The following is a 23,081-nucleotide window of genomic DNA, read 5'->3' on the forward strand; positions in this document are numbered from 1 at the left end:
ATAGGCATCCTCTCCCACTTTCAAATTTACCACTTTAAAGATTTCCGTCCCTGGCCTCAAGGCAAGCTTCACCCTTGTGAAGACTTGGAAGATGCCAAGTATGGTCACCGAATCTACCTGGATGACCTTCCTGAAGTGCAGGGCAATGTCGACGATAGTGGCTTCGAACCAGGCGTGGGCTGGTATTCCATAGAATCTTACCCAAATCGCCCCATAGCCCATCACTACGTTAGGATTCCGAGCAACAAGTCTCTCTAACTCCTTTGAGAATCATTCTGAAATGTTTTTCATGCAATTTGTGTTATTCTGTTGGGAGATTTTAACATTGAAACTTTGGGGATTTTCTATAGGGAAGCGGTTTACGGAGATAGTGGGCAGTCCATATTTTAGCATCTTAATTCACCTTGTACTGTTTATTTTTTTTTCCCTTCAGTTCTAAATCTCTTTTCTTCATGATCTCTAGTAGTAAATAACTATTGCATTCTTTCTTTTAGGTTAACAAACCAAATCTTCCACTTGCATCGCAATTTTTAGGCTTTTTAGAAACAACAGCTTGTCTGATACATGATTGCCATCCCAAAAAAGCGATAAACTTCTTAATGTGTATGTTCATTTGACTCATTTGCACTCAACTTATAGCTTTAATGTGTATTTGGATGCAATATTGAGTTGAATTTCAATCTCTAACTTTGATACCAATTAATTTCTTTTTATTATTTTGTTTTGTAGGCTTTAGGAAGGGATGAATGGGAGTTAGATGGTTTTCTTTTTCCACAATAGATTTTCATTTCAAGGGAAGCCAAAGAAGATACAAGCACTGAAACTTTAGGTGATCCCACGAGCCAACTAAAACAAGGCTTGGGACCACCTATCGTAAGGAAAATTTATAAAGGAACATGACCCAGATAACACCCAACCCAAGAGAAGAGGCTCCCCTAAAGGAAAAATAGAGTCACACCAAAGGAGTTTACTTAAAACCTTATTTCCGGATGGAGCCAAGCCCCACTCTATCAAGGAAAAGGAGACCCCTAATCACCTGAGGGAGGTCACCAGTGGAGGAAAATAGGGACGAATTTCGCTTACTGCTACCCAAATTAGCCATACCGTCAGTAGGCATGTTGCCCTCTCTACAGACATGCGTGAACGTGATGTGGCCATTACTCGAGATGGTCTGGATTCTGGTGATCCAATATCTCCACTTCCAACTCGGTTGGGAAAGACCCATCAACACATTCACCACCATCATGGAGTTAGATTCAACCTAGATATTCGTCAACCCATGCTGAAAATAGAAATTAAGGCCGTCGTGGACAGCCCACAGTTTGGCCCTGGTGTTTGACGCAACATCATAACCTGCATAAAAAGCGAAGCGTAGATCTCCCTTGTCATCTCTGCACACCACCCCACCTCCAGCCAACCCCGGATTGCCTCGGGACAAGCCATCCATGTTGATTTTTACCCAACCAGATGGCAGTTTCTTCCAATACACCACCTGATTTTGCTGATCCATGCACGGATGGGAAATGATTCCCATTTTGAGCAAGGCCTAGCTATAGATGACCCCTCTAGAAGGGATATTCCAACTCTTTATAATCCATCTCAACCAGGAAGCAATACGAGCAATAACAGTAACCGTTCTCCACTTTTTGTTGTCGAACTTGGATGCATTTCTCGCCATCCAGAGTTCCCAAAGAATAAAACAAGGAATGAGGGTGTGGAAAGGAGCAGGGGATGCTTGAGTCGAAAGGGAGCTCCACCAGCAAGAGAGGTGCTCCAACGCTGAGTCAGAATTGGATAGATTAACATCGTAAATCCTAGCAAAAAAGTGCCAAACTTCAGACGCACGGGCGCTGTGTAGGAAAATGTGATCGATCGATTCAACAGACGGACTGCAATTCTTCTCCTCCACACAACAGCTACATCGAGACGCTAACTGGATCCCACGAGCTTTGACAGCCTTGTCAACAAGCACCGCGTCTCTAATAATTCGCCAAACAAGCATTGATATTTTGGGGGAGGGGATTTTAATATTCCAGATCTTCTCACCCTAGCTGGTACGAGAGGAATGGTCACAGCTGAGATCCCAGCCCGAGGCCACGGAGTAGTCACCATTCTGAGTGAGAGGCTAGAACGGATAGTCGTGATTCACTGTGATGCAGTGTCCCCCATGGAAAATGACATTTTAAGTCTTACTGGGAGAGGAGAGTGAAGACTGCAGACGGGGCTAATGGACCCATTCTTCCCAGGAAATCTTACACCTTAAGATTTGACAGAGAGGACGGAACCCCTTTTGTAACTCTGTTCATCAGCGGGTCGAGACCAGACCAGTTTGCAGACCATAAATTCTTGTTGCCTTCTCCAATGTGCCATTGGGTCATGGATTCAATGGTAGGGAGAAGGATTCTGATCCTCTTCCATAGTGGGGAGACCGCATATGAAGAGACAGCAGGCCCCATGCTCTGAATGTCGCTTCCATATCCGTCTTGCTTAAGATTACCCCACAGACCCTTTTCCTTTTTGTGAGAGGTGTTCCAAGCCATCTTAAGACGAAAAGTGGTCATGACGTCTTTTAGTCGTCTAATTCCTAGGCCACCCTCCACCCTGGTACGGCAAACCTCTTTCCAGCTCTGCTAATGAAGTTTCTTTTTACCATCCGCCCAGCCCCCTAAAAAAAAAATCTGCGAAGAGCTTTTCCAATTTGTGGAGAATGGTCGTAGGCACATGCGTAGCAGCCATCGTGTGAATCAGGATGTTAGACAGGACGTGGTTGATTAGAGTTGCTCGCCCGCCATAGACAAAAACCTCGCCTTCCAACTTCTAATTCGGCTTTCCACTTTGGAGAGGATGCTTTGAAAGGCATCCCTTCTTCTTCGACCCACCGAGATAGGAACCCCAAGATAGGTAAAGCCCTCAAATACTCCCGCCATTCCAAGATCCCTGTGGATGCTCGTACACCTAGCAGGGGTTATATTTTCTGAGTGAATAAAGACACTCTTTTGGACATTTACCTTCTGACCCAAAGCAAGTTGATAGTGGTCCAGAAAAAGCTTAACCGCTCTTATGGATCGGATGCCTCCATTGAAGAAGAGGAGCATGTCGTCTGCAAAAAGAAGGTGGGACACTACCGCATTGCCGCGACGCCCTCTAAACGGTAAAAGGGAGCCTCTAGCCACCAACTTACTGAACCCACGACTGAGCGCCTCAAACGTAAGAATGAAAAGGTATGGGGAAAGAGGGTCCCCTTGGCGGAGACCCCGAGAAGACTTGAGCCTCCGACCTCTCCGTTCACGATCACTGAGAACCAACAATTGCTCCAGCACCGCTCCATAGTTTTGATCCAAGGGGCCGAGAAACCGAAACGATGAAGAACTCACTTGAGGAAGAACCAGTCTACTCTATCTTAGGCTTTCTCCATGTCCAACTTCACAACAATGTTCCCTCCCCTAACTTTTTTATTTATGTCTCGAAGAAGTTCTTGTGACAGGGCGATGTTTTCAGCGATGGATCTGCCTTTGACAAAAGCCCCTTGTTCAAGGGATATCAACGAGGGAAGCAGCTTGCTCAGACGGACAACCACAATTTTGGCAAAGATCTTATAAATAACATTGCATAAACTAATGGGTCTGAAGTCCGCAAAGATCTTGGGCGCATCCTTCTTTAGAATGAGAGCTATGAGGGAGGAGGTGAACGCCCTTGGCAGATGATCACTTTGAAAGAAGGCAATGGCTGCTTGATGAATATCCTTGCAAACTACCTCCCAACATTTAGTGAAGAAAGTAGCAGTGAAGCCGTCCGGTCTAACAGCACTGTCCCTAGGAATTGACATAATGGCCTGGTGGAGTTCCTTAAGAGATGGCGGGCTCAGCAACAAAATGTTATCCTCTTCAGTTATAGCAGTCGGGATGGTTTCCAGAAGGTCCTCATCCTGCTCGGTTGCCCCTGCAGAAAAAAGGGAGTGGAAATAACGGGCTGCATTGATCTTAATCTCCTCCTGGGAAGTGACGGTCTGACCAGACTCCAAATGAATAGACAAGATGATTGCTTTTCTGTCTCGAGCGATAGCCGACGCATGGAAAAATTACACATGCCCCTTTTTACAAAGCTTTAATTTTTGTTGTTGTTTCTATTAACTTGAATTGTAGCCCAATCATATAGCAACAAACAAAAATGTATCCCTTTTAACACATGCCCCTTTTTATAGAGCTTTAGTTTTTCTTCTTGTTTCTATTAACTTGAATTGAAATACTTTTTTGCATTATTTTCTTGCATTAGTTTTATTTTAATGATCAGTTTTATTTTAAAAAAGTGCCCACTTTTTTGAAAGAAGTTTATACAATTCTTCAGGATTTTGAATTATAATGTTTTGTTGGTTTAATATTTTTTTTTCAGATAAAAGACACAAAAAGAAAATTGTTGCTGATTTTTTTCCTTATTTTATTTATGATGTTAAACTTATATGTATTTATGCATGGATGAATGTAATGTGGATAAGATTGTTTGTGTTTGGATGGATATAGTTTATGTTTGGATGAATGTAGTTTATGTTAGATTTACATAGTTTGGGTTTAGATGGATATGAATGTGAATATGATAAAATATATTATATAACATGTGTATATCAGGAAGAATACGATTAAATATATTATAACAGGTGTATATAGACCCTCTCAAATTTGAAAATGTGCTTTGAAGCTCATAAGGGACCGTCCTTTTTAAGGATGGGCTATGGCCGTCCTTTGAAGGCTCATAAGAGATGGTCCATGACCGTCCTTTTAAAGGACGGTCCATAGCCGTCCTTTTAAAGGACGGTCCATAGCTATCCTTTGAAGGCTCATCAGAGACGGTCTATGACAGTCCTTAAAAAGGACTGTCGATGGCTGTCCTTTAAAGGCTCATAAGAGACGGTTCATGACCGTCCTTTTAAAGGACAGTCGATGGCCATCCTTTGAAGGCTCATAAGAGACGGTCCATAACCGTCCTTTTTAAGGACGGTCCACGACCGTCCTTTTTTTGTCAATAAGAATGACGGTTTTCGACCGTCCTTTAAGTAATACGACACGTCAAAATTTGACGGCCCATGTGACGGTCCATGACCGTCCTTTTTTGTCATTTGAGACAGTTTTGGACTGTCCTTTTTTCACAGTTTTGACGTAGTGTCTTATCCACACCGTCCAAACGGTGAACCACACCTTGATGTATTTTGTGGCCCATCTATGAGGCCCACCTTGATGAATTTTATGGCCATCTATGAGGCCCACCTTGACATATTTTGTGCCCATCTGTGAGGCCCACCTTGATGTACTTTGTGGCTCATCCGTCAAGCCCACATTGATATGTTTTGTGGTCCATTTGAGAGGCCCACCTTGATATACTTGTGGCCCATCATGATGTATGAGCTTTCCCACACCGTCTACCAGTTTTTAGGCCCACCTGCTGTATGTAGGGCCCATCTGATGTATGTGAGTCCCATTAGCGAGGTCCATTGTTGTGGCCCACTTTGATATATGTATTTTATATACACGCCATCCATTTAGACGGTGCTATATGGGCCAACCATGATGTATGCGCTTTGCAGCAACGCCGTCCATCTGTTTTGTGGGATGGTGGACCCCTTGATGCATGCGTTCTATACCCAGCCGTCCATTTGTTTTTGTCGTAGGATGGGTAGGGCCCACCTTGAGATGTGTTGTATATTCACACCGCCCATCCACGTGGCCCCCATGTGATGTACGTGTTTGATCTAAGCGGCCCGTTGTAATGTATTTGTCGCCTAGTTAATAAAGCCCATTGTGATGTATTCATCGCCCCCATGAGCGAGGCCCAATATGATGTATGTGTGGCCGCTAGATGTGTATGAATTACTTATATAGGCCACTCCTTGGGAGCGATGTTGGTTAGATGTCCACATTGATGGGCAATGATGGTTAGATGTCCACATTGTGACCTTCCCTTAGGCCTTGTTAGACCATTCTCATCATTCCCTTAGTGGGTTAACCCAAATAAGTGGGCCCCATTCACCATAGACGGATGGCTCCATGCTATCGGATTTGATATAACCACGGACGAGTGCCGATCTTTATATTATGGTTGATCGACTGATCATTTATGAACCCCGCTTTGTTTATCTACTGATTATCGGTGATGATTATCGAGGTCGACGCCGATTATCGACACTGATTATCGATGCCGATTATTAACGCTGATTATCGGTGCCAATTGTCGTGACCGATTTGTCGATTTCGATTGTCGTGGCCGATTGCATATTCCGATTGACTTAACCGATTGCCGATTAACAATCGAGGCCGTTTATCATGACCGATTGTCGATTCTAATTGACATGACCGATTTACCGATTTCGATTGTCGTGGCCGATTGCTGATTAGCGATCAAGGCCGATTATCGTGACCGATTGCCGATTTTCAATTAACGTGACCGATTTTTTGATTATGATTATCGATCAATTCCGATTGTTGTGACTAATTTTTCGATTTCGATTGTCGAGGCCGAGTATCGAGGTCGATTCCAAGTGTCGATTCCAATTGTTGAGGCCGATTCCGATTGTTGAGGCCCATTGTGATGTATTCGAGGCCCATGGGACGTGGCCCATTGTGATATATTTTCGACCCATATGGTGAGGCCCGACTTGATGTATATTAGGCCCGTGAGAGCAGCCCATTGTGATGTATATTAAACTCGTGAGATGCGAACCACTTGATGTATATGTGGCCATGAGTGAGGCCCATTGCGATGTGTATTAAGCTCTTGAGTGAAGCCCATGGTGTTGTATATTTGGCCCTAGTGTGAGGCCATGAGTCCACTGTATGTTAGGCTCTATATGGGCCATGCCTTAGGCGCAATGTTGGTCAAATGTCCACATTGTCGAGGTTAATTGTCGATGCCAGTTATTGATACCGATTATAAGTTTGTGATCGCATAGCATCATGATACATGCCCATATGCATCATCTGCATGTTTGTTATGAGATATGGTTGACTATTGCGTATGTTATTGGGCAGGTTGTTATGAGACTCCCTGATAGGCGGAGGTTATATCACATAAGCGCACGATATGCGCAGGATTGATGCATGACTGGATTGTATGACTCATGCATCTTGCATTGTGGGTTGTGATTACTATACGCCCTAGGGATATCAGGGTCGTAGCCTCCACAGACATATCGTGGATGGCCAGATGGGACACCGAAAATGTTTGGTTTGAGCATCGAGCTGCTATAGATGGCCCTGGGTGAAAATTCATAAAACCCTCTTAGTACCAGAGGACGCCCCAACATCAAGACCGAGTAGATGTACATAAGCGCCCGAGTGCCGAATACCAGGAAGCCGCGTCTCCCACTGTGTTGTGGTCGATTGGGAGGGGGTGTGGCCTTACCTGCCCGAGGGAGTAGGCATAGCTAGGCTGAGTCTGACCAACTCAAGGAATGGGTCCCCTATCGACGAGCCGAGTAGGTATTGGCAGACTACTGGCCAGGTGAATAGTGAGGTCTCTTCTACTTACCCAGTTGTGCACTTGATTGGGTGGCAGGTGGCGTAGAGTGTACTAGACCCGGTGATGATCTTAGAGAGGAACCGTACTGATATGTGGACTTATTAAGTAGGAGTTGCATACTCATGCATTCGTTTCATTCACTATCCACTCGGGCTGGTGGTGCACAACTAATTATTGTGTACCTTCACATGGACAAGATTTTGGTTGGGCGCGTGAGTAACTTGAGATCAGGAGTTCACTACATTGAGTCTGACTATCCAAATTTAGGTATGAGACTGGTTTGGATAGAAGTCCTTTGTGATAGACCCCATAGCCTGTGATACTACGTACTATCATCCCGACTTCACTCCAGCTTGGTCATTTCATTCGCACCGCATATTGCATTGCATCCACAATACTTAGTATTTTGGGTTGCCATGTTTTACATTGGTATGACTATTAGTACTCATGCCTTGCATCACATAGCCTTAGCACGGCTGATGGAACTCATAGACTTATCAGTATATTTGCTTATTTCGATATTGTATGATTTATGGCATTGTATCCTCGGCATCTAATATTTGGCTCGCTTTGACTCCTCATTTGCATAACTAATTTGCATTTTGTACCCTGATATTGTATGACTCATGGACTTGTCAGTACTTTCGCTTACTCTGATATTGCTTACTTGGCACTTACCTTGTGCACACACTTTCATCACTCACTAAGCTTTCTATAAGCTTATGCACGATAGATGCGTGCAGGTGGCGTCAGGTTGCAGCAGCATTGAGCTTAGAGCGTGCAACGAACTTATGGAGATTTGATTTTTAGCATATGTATTTCCCTTTCAGCACTGTATTCAACTGTTTATATTAGTGATATGTGATGATGATGTTGCCTTTGTGACTCGGGTAAACTTGTGTTTATGCTTATTATGAGTTAAATGTATATTGTAAAATCCTCCTTGTAGGATCCCAGGAACGAAATCTGGTGTATGGACGCTGGGAGCTGAGAATGGGATACTACGGAGGCTGTCGGCATCGGATTTGGCGATCGAGAATTTTGTGAGCCCAGTTTCCGAGTTTGGGGCGTGACACCCAAGCTCTCAAAAAATGCCCCAGTGCGTCTGAGCACCCTCGGACTGAGTTAGCGAGTAGGAGGATGGAAGAAATTTCAAATCAAATAACCCTACGGGACGCCAAGCCTGCCTCCCTAGAAATAAACTCTGATAGAAATGAGACGTCCTTTCTTCCCCTAGCCCTCCCACATGCAAAGGCAAGCTTACAAGAACTGGACTCAGCAAACAAATCCGAAGATCCGACGCTCAGAACGTTGATTTCAGCAAACTGGACAGAAATTCCACTCAACAGAATAAGGATGCGAAGAATTCGATCCAGATCAGTTGGGGATTGTCCTATTTCTGATTGCAGGGATAACCCATCCAGTCCCGCCTCCTCCCCGTTCTCCTCGCGTGAGTCTGAAGACAGATACTCACCTCACACTCCACATAATATGACCACCCCCTTGATGAGTCCCTTAAAACAAAGGGGAGCACTGGTGGTGGACATTTCTCCATTTTTCTCGGATGAAGAAGTGGTGAATTCTTCCTCAACACAGGCTCAAAACAAAGAAAGACAGCAAGCTGAACCTCCTAAGGGGTGTCACCTGCCATTGGATCAGGAAAAGGATCCCCTGCGAGCGCTAGTCACTCCCAAGAAGCGTGCAACTACCAGTCTATTCATCCCCCCAAGAAAGAAACGAACCAGAAAATCTAACAAAAATCCCCTAGGAGCAGTCTCCAGGGACGAATGGCTCTCCTGTCTTAGACACTTGCAAGGTCGGACCGTTGCTACTCGCGTTTCCAATGACGGATAAAATTCTTGTTTGGAATGCTAAAGGAGTGGCAATACCCCCACTATTAGATCGCTGAAGCACTTAATGTATGATCACAAACCATGGATCATTGTGATCTTAGAACCTATGGTTAGGGAAGCTAAAAGAGTGCAAGTTGGCCTTCAGATAGGTTTCTATTACTCCTTATCTAATGTGGATTGTGGTGGGAAGATATGGGTCTTCAGTAAGAGGCAAGATGATGTTACTGTGATCTTCAAATCCTCCCAACTGCTAACTTTTTCCACTGCTTTCCGCCAAACCAGTACTCCAATTTCTATTTCAGTGGTCTATGTTAGTTGCTTGAGAATTCAGAGGAAGGCCCTGTGGGATGAAATGGTTTCTCTCGCATCGTCGGTGCAAGGTCCCTGGGCGATGAGCAACGACTTCAACATTGTAAGTGAAGCTGCTGATCATAGGAGCAGAGGTAGATTTAATACTGCCAGCTCGGGAGAATTTGTGGATGCCATCAACATGGCGAGTCTTCACGATGCTGGCTATCAGGGCAACAGATTCACCTGGTCAAACAACCAAACGGGAGTTGCTAGAGTTTAGGCCAGACTGGACCGCATGCTGATAAACTTTGAGTGGAGCAATGCTTTCCCTTCCTTCTAGGTACACCACCTCCCACGCCAAAATTCTGACCAGGCGTCTCTTCTTTTAGCCTTTCCTACACAGCCTTTTGCAAGTCTGAAACAATTTAGAACCTAAAGCATGTGGTTCCATCATGAGGACGTCTTGCCTACAGTCAGATCAGCTTGGAATTCTACTAGCGATCTCCATCCTATGCGTAACCTGTTGTCAAAAATTAAGGCCGTAAAGAACCAGCTGAAACTTTGGAACAAAGACGTCTTCAGCAACATTTTTAGTGCAGTGAAATATGCAACGTCATCTCTGAACCAGTTGGAGGAAAAACTTGAAAATGAGAGGGTGGAACCAAACGCAAGTAATATTCAGCAAGAAATCGTTGATGCCAGAAACACGCTGTCTCGTCTGGAGCTCGTGGAAGAAGCCTTCTGGAAGCAAAAAGCTAGAAACAACTGGCTTCAAGTAAGAGACAGAAATACCACCTGGCTAGTGGTAGGGGGAGTAGGCAATCCGTATCCGTCGGTCACCGTTCGTACAAAAATAATGGCCAGTATGCAAAAGAATATGCGGACGGTTCAGATTTACCGTCCATGTGTGCATGAGAAGTGGACCGGCCAGTTCTAGTTCCTGTCCAGATCTTCAGTGGGTCCCATCATATTCACGGTTCGGTGTGCCACACGTGTCTACTTAGCACGTGTTCTGCATGTTGCGTGTGGGATTTTCCCAGCCTGAACAAAAACTTAAAAGGGATACATTCTTGTTTCTTGCCATGTGATTGGGCTACATTATTACAGCAATTGGGTTTAGGTTTGGGATCGGGTTTAGGTTTGGGTTTTCAAATTTAGGTTTAGGTTTAAGTTAGGGAGTTGAGATTAGGATTAGGTGTAGGTCTAGGTTTAAGGATTTGAGAATACATTTAGGTTTTAGGTTTTAGGTTTAGGTTTAGGTTTTAAGTTTTAGGTTATAGGTTTAGGTTAAGGTTTAGATTATAAGCTATAGGTTTTGGGAATTGAGAATAGGTTAATGTTTAGGTTTAAGAAATCAGGTTCGAGTTCGGGATTGGGTTAAGTTTGGGTTTTCAAGTTTACGTTTAGGTTTAGGTTAGGGAGTTGAGATTAGAAGTAGGTGTAGGTTTAGGTTTAGGGATTTGAGAATACATTTAGGTTTTAGGTTGAGGTTTAGGTTATAGGTTATTGGTTTAGGTTAAGGTTTAGGTTTAGGTTATAAGCTATAGGTTTAGGGAATTGAGAATAGGTTAAGGTTTAGGTTTAGGATGGGTTTGGGTTCGGGATCGGGTTAAGGTTTGGGTTTTCAAGTTTAGGTTTAGGTTTAGGTTAAGGAGTTGAGATTAGGATTAGGCGTAGGTTTAGGTTTAGGGATTTGAGAATGCATTAGGTTTTAAGTTTAGGTTTAGGTTATATGTTATATATATTTAGGTTTAGGTTTAGGGAATTGAAAATAGGTTAAGGTTTAGGTTTAGGAAATCGAGTTCGGGTTCGAGATCGGGTTTAGGTTTAGGTTTACAAGTTTAGATTTAGGTTAGGGAGTTGAGATTAGGATTAGGTATAGGTTTAGGTTTAGGGATTTGAGAATATATTTAGGTTTTAGGTTTAGGTTATATGTTATTGGTTTAGGTTTAGGTTTAGGTTTTGGTTATAAGCTATAGGTTTAGGGAATTGAGAATAGGTTAAGGTTTAGGTTTAGGAAATCGGGTTCGGGTTCGGGATCGGGTTTAGGTTTGAGTTTTCAAATTTAGGTTTAGGTTTAGGTTAAGGAGTTAAGATTAGGATTAGATGTAGCTTTAGGTTTAGGGAATTGAGAATAGGTTAAGGTTTAGGTTTAGGAAATCGGGTTCGGGTTCGGGATCGGGTTTAGGTTTGAGTTTTCAAGTTTAGGTTTAGGTTTAGGTTAGAGAGTTGAGATTAGGATTAGGTGTAGGTTTACGTTTAGGGATTTGAGAATACATTTAGGTTTTAGGTTTATGTTTAGGTTATAGGTTTCGGTTTAGGTTTAGGTATAGGTTTAGGTTTCGGTTTAGGTTATAAGCAATAGGTTTAGGGAATTGAGAATAGGTTAAGGTTTAGGTTTAGGAAATCGGGTTCAGTTTCGGGATCGGGTTTAGGTTTTGGTTTTCAAGTTTAGGTTTAGGTTTAGGTTAGGGAGTTGAGATTAGGATTACGTGTAGGTTTAGGTTTAAGGATTTGAGAATACATTTAGGTTTTAGGTTTATGTTTAGGTTTTAAGTTTAGGTTTAGGTTTAGGTTAAGGTATAGGTTTAGGGAATTGAGAATAGGTTAATGTTTAGGTTTAGGAAATCGAGTTCGGGTTCGGGATCGGGTTTAGGTTTGGGTTTTCAAGTTTAGGTTTAGGTTTAGGTTAGGGAGTTGAGATTAGGATTAGGTGTAGGTTTAGGTTTAGGGATTTGAGAATACATTTAGGCTTTAGGTTTAGGTTTAGGTTATAGGTTATAGGTTTAGGTTCAGGTTTAGGTTAAGGTTATATGCTATAGGTTTAGGTTTAGGAAATCGGGTTCGGGTTCGGGATCAGGTTTAGGTTTGGGTTTTCAAGTTTAGGTTTAGGTTTAGGTTAGGGAGTTGAGATTAGGATTAGGGGTAGGTTTAGGTTTAGGGATTTGAGAATACATTAAGTTTTAGGTTTAGGTTTAGGTTATATGTTTTATAGTTTAAGTTTAGGTTTAGGTTTAGGTTTAGGTTATAAGCTATAGGTTTAAAGAATTGAGAATAGGTTAAGGTTTAGGTTTAGGAAATCGGGTTCGGGTTCGAGATCGGGTTTAGGTTTGGGTTTTCAAGTTTAGGTTTAGGTTAGGGAGTTGAGATTAGGATTAGGTGTAGGTTTAGGTTTACGGATTTGAGAATACATTTAGGTTTTAGGTTTAGGTTTCAGTTATAGGCTATTGGTTTATGTTTAGGTTTAGGTTTAGGTATAGGTTTAGGAAATTGGGTTCGGGATCGGGTTTAGGTTTGAGTTTTCAAATTTAGGTTTAGGTTTAGGTTAGGGAGTTGAGACTAGGATTAGGTGTAGGTTTAGGTTCAGGGATTTGAGAATATATTTAGGTTTTAAGTTTATGTTTAGGTTATAGGTTTAGGTTTAGATTTAGGTTAAGGTATAGGTTTAGGTTTCGGTTTAGGTTATTAGCAATATGTTTAGGGAAGTGAGAATAGGTTAAGGTTTAGGTTTAGGAAATCGGATTTGGTTTCGGGATTGGGTTTAGGTTTTGGTTTTCAAGTTTAGGCTTAGGTTTAGGTTAGGGAGTTGAGGCTAGGATTAGGTTTAGGGATTTGAGAATACATTTAGGTTTTAGGTTTATGTTTAGGTTATAGGCTTAGGTTTAGGTTTAGGTTAAGGTATAGGTTTAGGTTTCGGTTTAGGTTATAAACAATAGATTTAGGGAATTGAGAATAGGTTAAGGTTTAGGTTTAGGAAATCGGGTTCGGTTTCGGGATCGGGTTTAGGTTTTGGTTTTCAAGTTCAAGTTTAGGTTTAGGTTAGGGAGTTGAGATTAGGATTAGGTGTAGGTTTAGATTTAGGGATTTGAGAATACATTTAGGTTTTAGGTTTAGTTTTAGGTTATAGGTTATAGGTTTAGGTTTATGTTAAGGTTTAGATTATAAGCTATAGGTTTAGGGAATTGAGAATAGGTTAATGTTTAGGTTTAAGAAATCAGGTTCGAGTTCGGGATTGGGTTAAGTTTGGGTTTTCAAGTTTAGGTTAGGGAGTTGAGATTAGAAGTAGGTGTAGGTTTAGGTTTAGGGATTTGAGAATACATTTAGGTTTTAGGTTGAGGTTTAGGTTATAGGTTATTAGTTTAGGTTAAGGTTTAGGTTTAGGTTATAAGCTATAGGTTTAGGGAATTGAGAATAGGTTAAGGTTTAGGTTTAGGAAATTGGGTTCGGGTTCGGGATCGGGTTTAGGTTTGGGTTTTCAAGTTTAGGTTTAGGGATTTGAGAATACATTAGGTTTTAGGTTTAGGTTTAGGTTATATGTTATATATGTTTAGGTTTAGGTTTAGGGAATTGAGAATAGGTTAAGGTTTAGGTTTAAGAAATTGAGTTCGGGTTCGAGATCGGGTTTAGGTTTGGGTTTTCAAGTTTAGATTTATGTTAGAGAGTTGAGATTAGGATTAAGTGTCGGTTTAGGTTTAGGGATTTGAGAATACATTTAGGTTTTAGGTTTAGGTTATAGGTTATTGGTTTAGGTTTAGGTTCAGGTTTAGGTTATAAGCTATAGGTTCAGGGAATTGAGAATAGGTTAAGGTTTAGGTTTAGGAAATCGGGTTCGGGTTCGGGATCGGGTTTAGGTTTGAGTTTTCAAATTTAGGTTTAGGTTTAGGTTAAGGAGTTGAGATTAGGATTAGGTGTAGGTTTAGGTTTAGGGAATTGAGAATAGGTTAAGGTTTAGGTTTAGGAAATCGGGTTCGAGTTCGGGATCGGGTTTAAGTTTGAGTTTTCAAGTTTAGGTTTAGGTTTAGGTTAGAGAGTTGAGATTAGGATTAGGTGTAATTTTACGTTTAGGGATTTGAGAATACATTCAGGTTTTAGGTTTATGTTTAGGTTATAGGTTTAGGTTTAGGTTTAGGTTTAGGTTTTGGTTTAGGTTATAAGCAATAGGTTTAGGGAATTGAGAATAGGTTAAGGTTTAGGTTTAGGAAATCGGGTTCGGTTTCGGGATCGGGTTTAGGTTTTAGTTTTCAAGTTTAGGTTTAGGTTTAGGTTAGGGAGTTGAGATTAGGATTACGTGTAGGTTTAGGTTTAGGGATTTGAGAATACATTTAGGTTTTAGGTTTATGTTTAGGTTTTAGGTTTAGGTTTAGGTTTAGGTTAAGGTATAGGTTTAGGTTATAAGCTATAGGTTTAGGGAATTAAGAATAGGTTAATGTTTAGGTTTAGGAAATCGAGTTCGGGTTCGGGATCGGGTTTAGGTTTGGGTTTTCAAGTTTAGGTTTAGGTTTAGGTTAGGGAGTTGAGATTAGGATTAGGTGTAGGTTTAGGTTTAGGGATTCGAGAATACATTTAGGTTTTAGGTTTAGGTTTAGGTTATAGGTTATTGGTTTAGGTTAAGGTTTAGGTTATAAGCTATAGGTTTAGGGAATTGAAATAGGTTAAGGTTTAGGTTTAGGAAATCGGGTTCGGGTTCGGGATCAGGTTTAGGTTTGGGTTTTCAAGTTTAGGTTTAGGTTTAGGTTAGGGAGTTGAGATTAGGATTAGGCGTAGGTTTAGGTTTAGGGATTTGAGAATACATTAAGTTTTAGGTTTAGGTTTAGGTTATATGTTTTATAGTTTAGGTTTAGGTTTAGGTTATAAGCTATAGGTTTAAGGAATTGAGAATTGGTTAAGGTTTAGGTTTAGGAAATCGGGTTCGAGTTCGAGATCGGGTTTAGGTTGGGCTTTCAAGTTTAGGTTTAGGTTAGGGAGTTGAGATTAGGATTAGGTGTAGGTTTAGGTTTAGGGATTTGAGAATAAATTTAGGTTTTAGGTTTAGGTTTCAGTTATAGGTTATTGGTTTAGATTTAGGTTTAGGTTTAGGTATAGGTTTAGGGAATTGAGAATAGGTTAAGATTTAGGTTTAGGAAATCGGGTTCGGGATCGGGTTTAGGTTTGAGTTTTCAAATTTAGGTTTAGGTTTAGGTTAGGGAGTTGAGACTAGGATTAGGTGTAGGTTTAGGTTCAGAGATTTGAGAATACATTTAGGTTTTAGGTTTATGTTTAGGTTATAGGTTTAGGTTTAGATTTAGGTTAAGGTATAGGTTTAGGTTTCGGTTTAGGTTATTAGCAATATGTTTAAAGAATTGAGAATAGGTTAAGGTTTAGGTTTAGGAAATCGGGTTTGGTTTCAGGATTGGGTTTAGGTTTTGGTTTTCAAGTTTAGGTTTAGGTTTAGGTTAGGGAGTTGAGGTTAGGATTAGGTTTAGGGATTTGAGAATACATTTAGGTTTTAGGTTTATGTTTAGGTTATAGGCTTAGGTTTAGGTTTAGGTTAAGATATAAGTTTATGTTATAAGCAATAGGTTTAGGGAATTGAGAATAAGTTAAGGTTTAGGTTTAGGAAATCGGGTTCGGTTTCGGGATTAGGTTTTGGTTTTGGTTTTCAAGTTCAAGTTTAGGTTTAGGTTAGGGAGTTGAGATTAGGATTAGGTGTAGGTTTAGGTTTAGGGATTTAAGAATGCATTTAGTTTTTAGGTTTAGGTTTAGGTTATAGGTTACAGGTTTAGGTTTAGGTTTAGGTTTAGGTTTCGGTTTAGGTTATAAGATATAGGTTTAGGGAATTGAGAATAGGTTAATGTTTAGGTTTAGGAAATCGGGTTCAGGTTCGGGATCGGGTTTAGTTTTGGGTTTTCAAGTTTAAGTTTAGGTTTAGGTTAGGGAGTGGAGATTAGGATTAGGTGTGGGTTTATGTTTATGGATTTGAGAATACATTTAGGTTTTAGGTTTAAGTTTAGGTTATAGGTTACAGGTTTAGGTTTAGGATTAGGTTAAGGTTTAGGTTTAGGCTTTGGTTTAGGTTATAAGCTATAGGTTTAGGGAATTGAGAATAGGTTAAGGTTTAGGTTTAGGAAATCGGTTCGGGTTCGGGATCGGGTTTAGGTTTGGGTTTTCAAGTTTAGGTTTAGGTTTAGGTTACGGAGTTGAGATTAGGATTAGGTGTAGGTTTTGGTTTAGGGATTTGAGAATACATTTAGGTTTTAGGTTTAGGTTTAGGTTATAGGTTACAGGTTTAGGTTAAGGTTTAGGTTTAGGCTTAGGTTTAGGTTATAGGTTTAGGTTGCAGTTATAGGTTTTGGGATTTGAGAATAGGTTTAGGTTATAGGTTAAGGGTATGGTCCCTGCAAATACAGATATAAACACGGCCTGCTCCAATTGGCCAAGCCCTTCCAATGTTGTCCATATGAAATGGACAGCTTCATCATAGTCATAACAGCGGTTCTCATCTTGCACGGATCCCCGCTCAACATCCGGATAGCTTCGACGCACATCCGGGTTTGCTCCATCAATTTCAATTAAATACATAAACATGGCCTGTCCAAATGACCAGGCCACTCCAATACTGTCCATAAGAAATGAACAACTTTATCATGGTCATAACAGTGGTTCTCACCTTCCAAGGACCCTCGCTCAACATCCGGATAGCTTCGACGCACATCCGGGTTTGCTCCATCAATTTCGCGCTAATACATTTAAAAACAGCATAATTATATCTAATAGCATCTAGATACCTGGGGAAGGCCTCCCATATTTGTATTGTTGGTTGCTCTATCAATCAACCAACACTTTCTATTGCTACCTGTACTCTGAAACCAACACATATAACTGGGAAACAATACAAGGAATAAGAAAAAATAGCAACTCTATAGCCATGATGTAACATATGATGAATGTTTCAGCAGAATTATTTTAACAATGGAACTGATATGATTCAATTGATTCATAAACATGGACAAAAAGTGGAAAGATAACATTCATATATGAGAATGCAATTCAGAGCTCTAAAAGGAGCTGCAAAGATTGGTGTTAAAAGAATCACAGGTTCATCAAAAATTGATGCATCCCATTCAAGCCCAGGGTTTAGCAAATGACACCTACAACAGAGAATAAGAAGTGGGCCAATCAAATTGTTGCTAGCACTGTTGTATTAAAGAAATATGGAAGAAAAGGACACAACTCACCTTGATGCCCTTCTCCCTCCTCCTTTACACAGGCTTGGGATCGGCAATGCAAGAAGTTACATTGGCAAAGTTAAAAAAGGGCTTAAGCTCCATTTGGTTTAAGAAAAAAATTATATTCATAAAAATTGATGTGATGACCAAACGGAGCCCAAGACTTATAACACTAAAAGGTACAATAGGAACCCTTATACTACAAATATGATGACCAAGTGACCACCTGTAAAAAGAAAAGAAGTGTACATGTTGGTGCAAAAAGGATGGAGAACATATATAAATACTTACCAATCACATTCCATTCCAGCTCCAGATGGAATGCTGAATATGCACAAAAATCATCTAAGAAGAAGCTAAGATCATCCGCAAATGAAGGTTAGCAAGATATTGAAAATTAAATTCGAGAATGATTGAAAGATCAAAGCAAAACCATAGTTTGAAAGCTACTTCCTCGCTGTGATTTCAAGTAAATAATAAATTCATTTGTTCATCCAAACACAAACTTAGTAAATTAAGGTACTTGTAATTTCATCACACCCAGCTTTTTTTTTTCTTCATTTCAAGCGAATACCATTAACTTTTGTCATTTCCTTGATTGAACTGAATTCATATGTTCTTCTACCAAACGCAGACTTAGAAAATTAAGGTACTTGCAATATCATCAGTTTTGCAACTTCTACTTCTTTTGTTTTTGGGAATACTCAGACAAGGCATGGTGCTAGAGACACAGACACTCAAAAATTGTACACGTCTTACATTAACTCAAGTTAAACCAACTAAATCGTGGAATCTACTGTTGCTAAGTCATAGTCCCAAAATCAAATTGGCTGAGCAATCCTAACCTCTGATTCGTGGAGAGCATTATATAGGAAACTATTGGAAAATAATACTCACAAACCTTTTGAATACTAAGAGTAGGTAATGACTGATGCTCTAGTCACTCTGTCTTTATGAAGAGTTTTGGCTACTTCATATGCCTCCTGGAAAATCAAATCCTCAAATTTCACATTAAATGAGGCGATTAAAATAAGTAAATCACTAGACTAAAATTTGAAAAAGTTCAAACTGAAATAAGACAGACTCTTGTGTTATGTGAGCACAAAACAAAGCAATAAACTATACTTGCCGGATTTGCTCTAGTACATAGTATTTACAACACATTTTAATAACCTTGACAGATGCATCGAGAGATATGCGATGTCCAATCAATATGAATATTGGTTTTGAAGAACCTTGAGTAAATCGCATTGCCTGCACAAAATTTTGTAATTCTAAACAAAACCATATGATGTAGAGGTAACTAGCCTAAGTTGAATTCTCTTACCACTCCCCATATGCGCCCAGAGTTCCCAATCAAAGTGATCAGATCCTTGGCACGATTTTCTCACTTTCCACATATTTCTATCAATATTGGATGATGACAACCAATCACTAACTTTAAATTACCCTAGAAAGTTTTTTTTTTTTTTTAAGAAAGGACATTTCTACTTTTTTTTTTTTTTTTTTTTACTTTTTTCTGAAAAATGGGTATGGTTCAATTTTCACAGGCAATACATCAACTGAAAATACAAAGAAATTGAAAAGACCCTAAATGTGTCTAGTGAGTACCAAATGATAAAGAAATAAATGAAAATCCTTTTTAGATTTAAGCATTTTATTTTTAAGAAGGCACTTTCATCAAGTGAGATGTAGCCATTTAAGTTTTGTACACCAACAAAAAGATTTTAAGTAAAAAGAACCTTCATTTATAGCATGTTTGTGTAAAAGAAGTCAGAAATTCTTTTTGATTCTGACATCAATAGGTGACAGACATGCCAACACATCAGATTTTCAATCCATGCCAAAAGGATCAACAGAAAAAGATACAATCATAGCAAACAGTGAGCTGATCAAACACCATTTAGTACTTTTTGTAATGATTTTGGTGTGTGAATGTAGGTTCATTCATCTATTTTTCTTTTCCTAGGCCTAACCCAACCTCAAGAGGATCCAACCCATAACCCGAGCCAACCTGAATTCCTTGATACTCAACCCAAATACATGGGATTGTTCAAAACCGGACCTAACATGACAAAAACTTGCTTAACATGAACCCAACACGATTTCAAATTGGGTTGGTGTTATAGATGGATGGTAACAACTAAATGATTGTTGCACAGTTGGTTATGTTTGGTTTGTATAAGGCTGGTCATGGGCCTGATGAGCATTGAATCCCTTGAAGCATAGAAAATCTGCCTGACCTGTAGCCCATAAAATGAGAGAAGACCACAAATGAAAGGACTAAGAAAAGGTGGAAATCAATCAGTATATTGAAATGAACAATCATACAGCTCAATATGTGGCAATAGGAGCATTGTATTTTTTTTCACTTTTAGCCGTCCAATAAATGTCTACCAATCCAATATTCAGATAAACAAAGAAGTTTTATTTTTCGTGCGATTATAAATCTACACCAGATTACACAATTTGAACGGTTTAATTTGACTATGTATGGAATTTCTAAGTGCCTGCATATCAACCATCACACTCTGCCAGAGTATCAAAGTTTTTACTAAAAAAATAAAAAAAGCTACATTTTCTAGCTTTATTATTAACAAAACTCATAAAAAAAATGAATCTCTCATTACTTTCTATATAAACACCCAAACCAATTGTCATAACCAGGTGCAATAGCAAATAAATCATCATAATCATCATCATTACAATGAAAATTTTCCATATTTTGCAGCATTTTGCATACAGGAGCTAGTCAGTACCAGGACATTCCATTGCTGGACACGAAGCCCTTCGAAAAGGTTTATACACAAACATTATTCAAAAACAAAGAGCTAGAACATGGTAAGCTGTTGCTCATTCAACATAACATGGCATGCATGGAAGCAGTTCAAAAATCACACTGATCTGATGATCTTAACCACCTGATTTCACATGATGAATTTGGACTGCTAAATATGTTCTTTCAACAGCCCATTCAATGGCATTTGACAGTTAGGATTATCTGGTAAGTGTGATTTACGAATATGCTCCATCCATGGTCTAGTTCCCAAATCAAAATACAACTTTACCATGAGAATCAAAGGAAAAATCATTAGAGACCAAAATCATTGAAAATCACCAACAAAACACTCAAACAGATCAACGGCCTCTCACAAATCACATAAGCAACACCATCCCCAATTCAAAACTATGCATGTCACCAGGAAAACATGAAACCCAATTAAAGTTTCATAATAATCACCAATTGAGTTTTGCCCTGATTAGATCCAAGCTTTCCATCAGGCCAAGGATTCTAATTCTCAAATCCCCAAATCTGTAAGCCCTAAAATCCCTAAAATCTGTAAGCCCTAAAATCCCCAAATCTGTAAGACCTAAAATCCCCAAATCGAAAGGGGAAGTGAGATAGACAGAGATGAAGGAAGAGAGATCGAGAGAGAGTACCTTCGATTTGACTGTAGCTGTTGTTAATGGAGGTTGGGCGGCCATGCATTGGGACTTAATCCACTGCTATCGCCGATGGGGAAGACTATGGACATCGTCGGTGGATGATGGGTTAGGGTTTGGAGTAGAAAGAGGAGGGCGAGAGAGAGAGAGAGAGGAGAGGGGGACGCAGATAAGCTACTGACAGGTTGAGAGAGGGGGACACCAATTAGCTATTGACAGATTAAGAGAGAGAGAGAGAGAGAGAGAGAGAGAGAGAGAGGGAGGAAGGGAGAAGGGAGGGCGAGAGAGAGGAGAGGGGGACGAGGATTAGGTACTGACGAGAGAGAGAGAGAGAGAGAGAGAGAGAGAGAGAGAGAGAGAGAGCGGATTGCAGAGAGGGAGAGGGAGGGAGGGAGAGATTTAGGGATTTGGGGTCATGGGCGCGCGCGGGACGGATTGGCTACTCCCCCTGAAACCAGCCCCGTGGCCGGTGTTCGGTGGTCTGTGGGCCCCACCATGATGTATGTGTTTCATCCAATCCGTTCATCCATTTTTAAAGATCATTTTAGGCTTTTATCTTAAAAATAAGAGGATATAAATCTTAGGTGGACCACACCACAGGAAAACAATAGTGATTGGATATCCATCATTTAAATCCTCCTAAGGCCCACTGTACTGTTTATCTGACATCCAATCTGTTGATTTGGTCATAAAGGCCCAGATGAAGGGGAAAAAACAAAGATCAGCTTGATCCAATACTTTTGTGGCTCCCAAAAAGTTTTTAATGGTCGACATTCATTCAACACTTTTTCCTGTAATGTGGTCCACTCGAGATTGGGATATAACTCTTTTTTTTTTGTAATATTATAAAATGATCTATAAAAATAGATGGACGGCATGGATGAAACACATACATCATGGTGGGGCCCACAAACCACCGAACACAAAAGTTGAGAGGGTTTACCCTCCATTAAAACATTCATAATTATTTTTTGGGCTCACGTTCACAAATCTAGCCCATCCATTATGTGTGTGCCACTTGGATGAGGGGTCATACCAAGTTTCAGACGCATCCAAATTTCAGGTGGGGCCCCACCAAGTGCTTTTATATGTTTTAGGCATGTCTTCACATGATTATATATATATATATATATAATATTTTAAAAATATAAAAACTTATGATGTATTTGTTATATCCACACCGTCCGTCCATTTTGAGATATCATTTTAAGTCACGAGCCAAAGAATGAGACAGATAAAAATCTGTAGTGGACCCCACCACAGAAAACAACGGGAGGGTGATTCCCACCATTGAAACTATCCTAAGGCCCATCTTAATGTTTATTTGAAATCCAACTGGTTCAAAAGTAATAAATAAGAAAAAATGGTCGTGGGGCCACGCATCATGGTGGGGCCCACACAGCACCAACCACTAGCCAATGGATGGTGTAGGGGGAGTAGCCAATCTGTTCCCTTTATTTGTGGTGTGGTCCATTTAATCTTTGAATATGATTTATTTTTTAAATAATTCTGTAAAATGATCTCGAAAAATGGATGAACAGTGTGTGTTGATCCCAATTTTTCGGTAAATCCAAAACTCAAGCGGACCATGCCACACAAAACAATGTGGAATAATGATTTCCACTGTTGATACCTTCCTTGGGCCCACAGTAATGTTTATTTGCCATCAAACATGTTCATAATATCAAAAAGATATGAATGAAGGGAAAACACAAACATCAGCTTGATCCAAAACTTCTATCAAATGCACAGTGTTGATGTTCGATACAGATCATGATGGGCCCCATAAAACTTACTAACATTAATTCTTAAAATCTCAGGGTGTCAATAAGTTGGGTCACAATTTTGACTAGAATATTTAACCCATTTTACATGTCTAGTCCACTCACTCTATTTTACTAATCATTACTCTCAATTTGACTAGTTACTCGCCCCGATCATGATACATATAAGAAAGATATTGGGCAAACAAGATTGATCAACAATTTGAGTGAATTTTGAT

The 23,081-nt window shown here is 40.2% G+C and overlaps 1 long non-coding RNA gene across 3 annotated transcripts in view; it reads left to right on the forward strand.

Annotated features, from left to right (window-relative positions):
- Nucleotides 1–356: 356 nt before the first annotated feature.
- The window catches only part of LOC131232795 (uncharacterized), a 33,491-nt gene continuing 10,766 nt past the window's right edge, over nt 357–23,081 (forward strand). For all 3 annotated transcript variants that reach the window (XR_009164939.1, XR_009164940.1, XR_009164938.1), the window contains exon 1: nt 357–603. This is a non-coding gene — a long non-coding RNA (uncharacterized LOC131232795). The remainder of the gene's footprint in view (nt 604–23,081) is intronic.

The sequence above is a fragment of the Magnolia sinica genome, chromosome 18, assembly GCF_029962835.1.
Source record: "Magnolia sinica isolate HGM2019 chromosome 18, MsV1, whole genome shotgun sequence".
Lineage (NCBI taxonomy): Eukaryota > Viridiplantae > Streptophyta > Magnoliopsida > Magnoliales > Magnoliaceae > Magnolia > Magnolia sinica.